Source organism: Psittacula echo (assembly GCF_963264785.1).
Source record: "Psittacula echo genome assembly, chromosome: 4".
In the NCBI taxonomy this organism is placed as follows: domain Eukaryota; kingdom Metazoa; phylum Chordata; class Aves; order Psittaciformes; family Psittacidae; genus Psittacula; species Psittacula echo.
Genome location: NC_137738.1, coordinates 60,683,874 through 60,689,873, shown reverse-complemented (window position 1 = coordinate 60,689,873; position 6,000 = coordinate 60,683,874).

Genomic DNA, 6,000 nt, shown 5'->3' with positions numbered 1-6,000 from the left:
CACAGTGAGAGCAGATGGTCCTGTGGGTGCAGCACTAGATTCAGATCAGGAGGTCTGGGTTCAAATTCCTGGCTTCACCAAAGATCAGGTTTGTGTTCATTGTGTTGCCTCCTGTTTAACAGGAGGCAATGCAGTTTGCCTTCATGGAAGTTTTGCTTCATTTTTCATTTTTCCCCTTGCATGGCTCTGGGAAATTCATGCCATTAACTTTTATCTGTTTTCAGCATTTATCTGCAATAGGGAAAGAAGTCTGCCTCTAGGATGCCCTTCTCCTTAGGTTGTCCCTTTTGCCTCATCAAGTTGTCAACTCTCTAGGCCAAGCCAAGTGTCTTATAGTATGCCCACACAGTGCCAGACACAATCTCTACATGTCGTTGTGACACAAATACTGATGTTGAGTTTTCATAACAGCAGCCAGTCATGCTTGTATTTGAACTATTAATGTTGTCAAATAGTAGATCAGATACTGATCTCATTTACACTGGTAAAAATGTAGAATAGCCTTACTAAATTTACAGCAGAGTCAATGGAAGACTGGAAGTTAGGTTGGCTTCTTGAAAACATATAGGCTGTGTAAGCAAGAGACTTACTAGTAGGTTTCTGACAGGCATAAAATGAAAAGCCTGGTGTTTGTTGACCTGCTACACAGCTATGGCTATAGCTGCTTTCTGAAGTTTTTGTGCCACAAGAAAATTACTCTTACTAAGCTGATCAGAAGCCTTGTGGATGCTACAGCACATTAGAAAAGCCATGAAGAAGACAGATAGGTTTTAGAGACAGTCATTTGGTTCCAGTGGAACCTCGACATGTGGATCAATTCACAATACTGCCACTGCATCAAATGCTCGGGGCCATAAAACGCATTACAAATCAGGAAACCATCAAACTGAGGGATAAAATTAATCAGTCATCTTTCACTGGCTCGGATTCACTGAGATTCTGAAGCTCTTTTTCTCCCCTTTTCCTATGTTTCAGCTGAAGGACACTGAAAGCTGTGAAACTGCTGCACTCTGAAATGTCCTTATTCCTGTACTTAGACTTCAGGTTTTTCCCATTTCCCACTCTTTTATAGATCTCTGACAATAAGAAATTGGTTGCCTGCATTTCATGTTCAAAAAGAAAAGGGCAGCATGATCTCAGTTTTGTATAACACCAAGGGAAAACTCTGGGTGATAAAGACATACTGCTGTATGCAGGGAAAGCTCAATAAGATCCTTGAGACATGGCACAAACTCCATGAGAACCCCATTGAAGCTTGGGACTTTCCAATTTTTGAGCCCACCCTTCCTAGCTGCTCTGCCCTGCACTTATTTCTCCCATTTCACAGCCTGTCTGTGCAGCCAAGCAAGCCTCTCCGAGCAGCCAAGCAAGCCTCTCCGAGCAGCACACATGCTCACCCACTCTTCTGTCCAGGCTCAGATACTGCTTTTTGGCAGCTGCCCATACATAGACCAAAAGGAACAAGACTCTCTAGTCAGAGATGGAATCTCTTCTGAAGTCCTGTGAGCTATTCCTGTCCGATTATGGTACTACCAAGAGACTCAACCATTTGAAGTATAATGAAGTGCCATGTATGCTGGAGGAGCCAAAAATTGTGGGTCACTGGGACTGATCTTGAAAAGTTTTATTTTTAAATTCCACCTAAGGCTTTGCCTTGGGAACATGTGGAAATGTCCCAGTGAAGTCATGTCCGAATCCGGGCAAGTTTCTGACTAGTGACACGGCTGAAATCCTCAGTGCATGGGCTTTGGTTTTCTGCAAAGTGGAAAACCCAAACCACCCTTCCTGAAACTCGTAGCTAAACCACAAAGCTAAGTGGAGAAGGTGTTGGGGTCAGGTAGAGGTGCAGCTGGAAGAGCTCTCTACCAGGAAGCTAGCAGCTCTCCTGGGAGCACAGGAGAGCAGGCTGGCCAGCGGCAGCTGTCTCCGTTCTTTGTAAGGGAGGATGAAATAGCTTGTTAGGCTCTCGTTACTATGGGATGTGGCTGAAGCTTGACCTGGTTTACGAGCCAAGCCCTGGTCTTATGAATTCAATAGGCGGACCTCAGTGGGACCTGGGTGTGGCCTAACATGCTTTATTTAGCATCTTGAGTGAGGGGAACATTTTTCCTTAGATTACAGTTGAAAGATTCTTGGGTTTCAGCTTAACTCTTATGGTGGCAATGTATTGCACACTCATATTTCTTTCTTTTTCTTTAATAAATCACAACTCTCCTGCACTTAGCCTCTGACCAAAACCTGTCTGCTTGAACTGCAATAAACCTGACCGGTCAGTGATGTCTCTGCTGAAAGCAATCCCCTCCAACCACACCATGCATGCATGGGCTGACCTCCAGGCTACCACCTCCCTACCTACCCCTCTAGCTCCAGGCATCTGGTGAGGAATGGAGGCTCTGGGAGTGAAGGGAGGCAGAGGCTGTAAATCCACATTTGCATAGCTGTACATCTGAGGCATGGGGATTTGCTGGAGCTGGGGCCAGAATGAGCGAGTTCTGCTAGAGTCTATCAGATTTGCGAACTACAGATGTGATAATACCACCGCAACCACAATAGAATTTACAACAGGAAGTGTTGCAGCTGTTGCTTATTAGCATTAGTGCAAATTACACAAAGTAAATGGTTAGCAGACATGTTTCCATAATATTTAACTCATGGCAGTGAATAAAAGTGATTATTTTTCAAGCAAAATTTTAGATTTTGAAGGGAATCAGTTTCCAATTGCCCATGAAGGGAGCATGGATTAGAGAGTAGCATGCAACTCTTGCAAAGCACCAGAGACAATGTATGCAGCAACTTGCTGCTTTCTCTGGTGAAAGTGTGTGAATTTGGGACCATATTTCTTGGTGAGAGAAGGAAAATCCAAATGGCTCCACATGACTCAATCACAAGTGACAGGGAGCAATGGTGTGTGGGTCCTGTTCAGGAGCTGCCTCAGCAACGTTCTGCACATGAAAGTGGTTGGAAAGGGAGGGAGGCTCTTGCTGACCTGCCATTTCCCTGAATTTTTGCCCCAAAGTGCTTTTAATGACTTAGTTCCCTAGCAACCCCAAGCCTGTTGATGTGAAAGCAGCCCATGCCAGCAGAGCAATACCCTAACACAAGCTCTAGAGGGTGGATTTGGAATCAAAATCTTCACAGCAACAGACTGAATGTGCATTCTGAAACACTGGGGTGTGACCATGAACAACTGACAGCAAAATCCCCTGGGCCAAACCCTGGGCACAAGGCACAATGCCTCTCTACAGCCAAACCAGTTTCAGACTAGGGTAGTGGCTGGTTTTGTTCCTACCATACCTGCTGCCCTGCTGGGCCAGCCGGCGGTGGGCAGCCAATTTGGGCACCTCCTTTGGGCATCTCCTCTGCCTCCTTCCTTGTCACATAGGGAAGAGCCAAGCAACCAGCCCTGACTGGGAGAAACCTTCCCTCTTGGGAGGGAGGCTGCAGTTCAGAGAGGGGGAATGCCCCAAAAGCATTTAATACTAATTAATAGAATTGGGGCATTTAATTCTCGCCTCCCTCCGCAGCGACAAGGCAGGACCAGTTGCATTCTGGTGGAAGTCTGATCCCAGAGATGCTCCTCCATGGGGTGAGCTGGAGGGATCACCCACAGGTTCCTGATGTCTTTTTCCAAAGAGAAGCCACTGAAAGGAAAAGAGAGAGACAGAGGAGTGGGGGGAAAGAAGGCACTAACTAATTAACTGAAGGGTTTAGTGTATATTTTAGGGAGGTAAGAGCTGACAAATTGAGCCTGAGCTTGCTTAGACCGCCAAATGGCACAGCCAGGAAGGGAAGGGTGCACCTTTTGAACATGAAGGGGCCATGGGGTAGCTGTGCCAGGGCTGGAGGAAGGGCCATCCATTACTGCTGGAGTTGGGCCAGGCTTTGGAGCTGCTCCCTCTCCAGGTTTGTACACCTGCTCCCATGCTGTCCTTTCATCCTGCCTTGCTCAAGCAGTGCTGGTTGAACCAGAGGATGGTATGTGCTCCTGCCACTAGTCCAAGAGAGATATCTTTTCATGCCAAAACTTCATTAGCCATTTTCTTACTGTTTTGCTGATTATTGCTGGTTTTGCTGATCATTTTCTACTAAATCCCTCACAGACATCCTTTCTTTAAGATGGAAAGAAGCGAAACTCATGAAGACTGCTGACAACCCATAGAAATTTAGCAATCTGTTTAAGGGCAATAACAGCCCAGAGTGATGCTTTACATGCCAGTCCCAAGAGTGCCTGCCTACATTAATCATGTGGAGCAAAGCTGCTAATGCTGCAAAGGCCACCTCGCTCCTCAGCCTACTGAGTAAGACAGTAGGCTTGGAGAGATGAAGGCATTCCCAGAGGCATTTCTTGAAACTCAATTAGGTCTGGCTGGGGAAGGAGGCATTTGTTGGTGCAGGAGAAGAGGACATGACAGCAGGTGGATGGAAGGTGGCATGGGTGGCCTATGACACAAGCTGAGCTGGTCAGCCACAATAGAAGCAAGAAGATGGTCTGCCTGGGACCTGTGCTCCTGGTGCCCTGTAACCATCACTCATGCAAGGGAAGAGCTCTCCCCAAATCCTTGGACTTTGCCAGCTTGCTTTTTTTCTTTTTCAGTTGAATGCTCACGAAGTATTGAAACTGCCTGAAGCAACCGAAGTGCCTTTTGAGTGAGCTATGAGTGCTTAGGAGTAGAAAAGAGGCACATGTATTGCTTGCAAGGGTATGCACATCCACCCACCTGTTGGGAACAGCTGAAAAATACAACTGTGTTGGCTGCAGTCTGAAGCAAGAGAGCTGAGAGAGCTACGAATGGAATAGCAAGTGATTTGTATAAGCAATGTCTAAAGCAGCAACTAATGGAGAAGCAGCTGACATGCATGTTCTGGCTCTTTAGTGCTTATTCTGAGGAAATGGCCTGATGCCCTCGGCACAGCAGAGCTGCTTAACTACCCTCTCTGACAAGAATTGAAAAAGAAAAATTAGTTCCAATTGCAATATTCCTGCAGTAATGTTTGTACCCTAATTGCCTTTCAGTGCAAAAACAAAAAAGAAAACAAAACCATCCAGTGAGGTCCTGTTGTACCTGCAAGTGTTACAGCAAATGAGATAGCACCACCGACTGCATACATCAGATACACGTACATGGAAACTATTTCAGCATATTAAATGCATGAACATCATCGCCACCACAGGGTCCTTAAATACTGCGTTCGTATTATCAGCCGTCTCAGTTGTAATGCCTGAAGTAGGGGAGGTGGAAGGAAGAGGTGAGACGCTGAAGTGAATGGAAAGGATTCTTGCTCAGGAAACTCTGTAGTTCTGGTTTGGTTTTTTTCCCACTCTCAGAACAAAATGTGAGCTTACAGATTCTCTGGGAAAATACAATAAAATGCAAAAATCTTCTTGGAACAAAAATGTTCCATTTCCAAAATGTCAAAATGATGTTTTGACATTACCAAAAGCTGTAGTTTCAATTAAATAGAATTTTATGTTAGAAAGTGACATGCTTTTATGAAGAGTTTTGATTTTGACAAAGTGGGATTTTCTAGCATTGAAGCCATCTGATAAAGTCAAACCAGATCTGACTATTGATATGCTACAGCAAGGTGGGGTTTAAGTGGAGGAACTAAAATAACCTTTTTTAAAAAAGGAGGGGTTAACTAAGTTCAAAATTATGGGGGAGAGGGAAAAGGGTGAAAGAAAAAGATTGTTTGAGGACTCTTTGCAGGTAATACTATTAATACAGCAAATTTTTTACATATTTTGGGGATCTTTGTGAGGAATAAAACCTATTTTTTAAAAGGTGTAAGAGTGAAAAATGTACTGTACAGGTTTGATGTTGATGTGAAGACACTTCTGCCTCAGACACAAAGCCGAACAGATTTCCATTCTTTACACCACAGACACAAAGTGATGCAGGTGGGTGTTACGTTCCAAGCATCAGCACAGTTATGGTTCGGTATATTTCATCACTTGATAGGATACATCATTTCATTTAATACATTTGTTCAGATATTCCT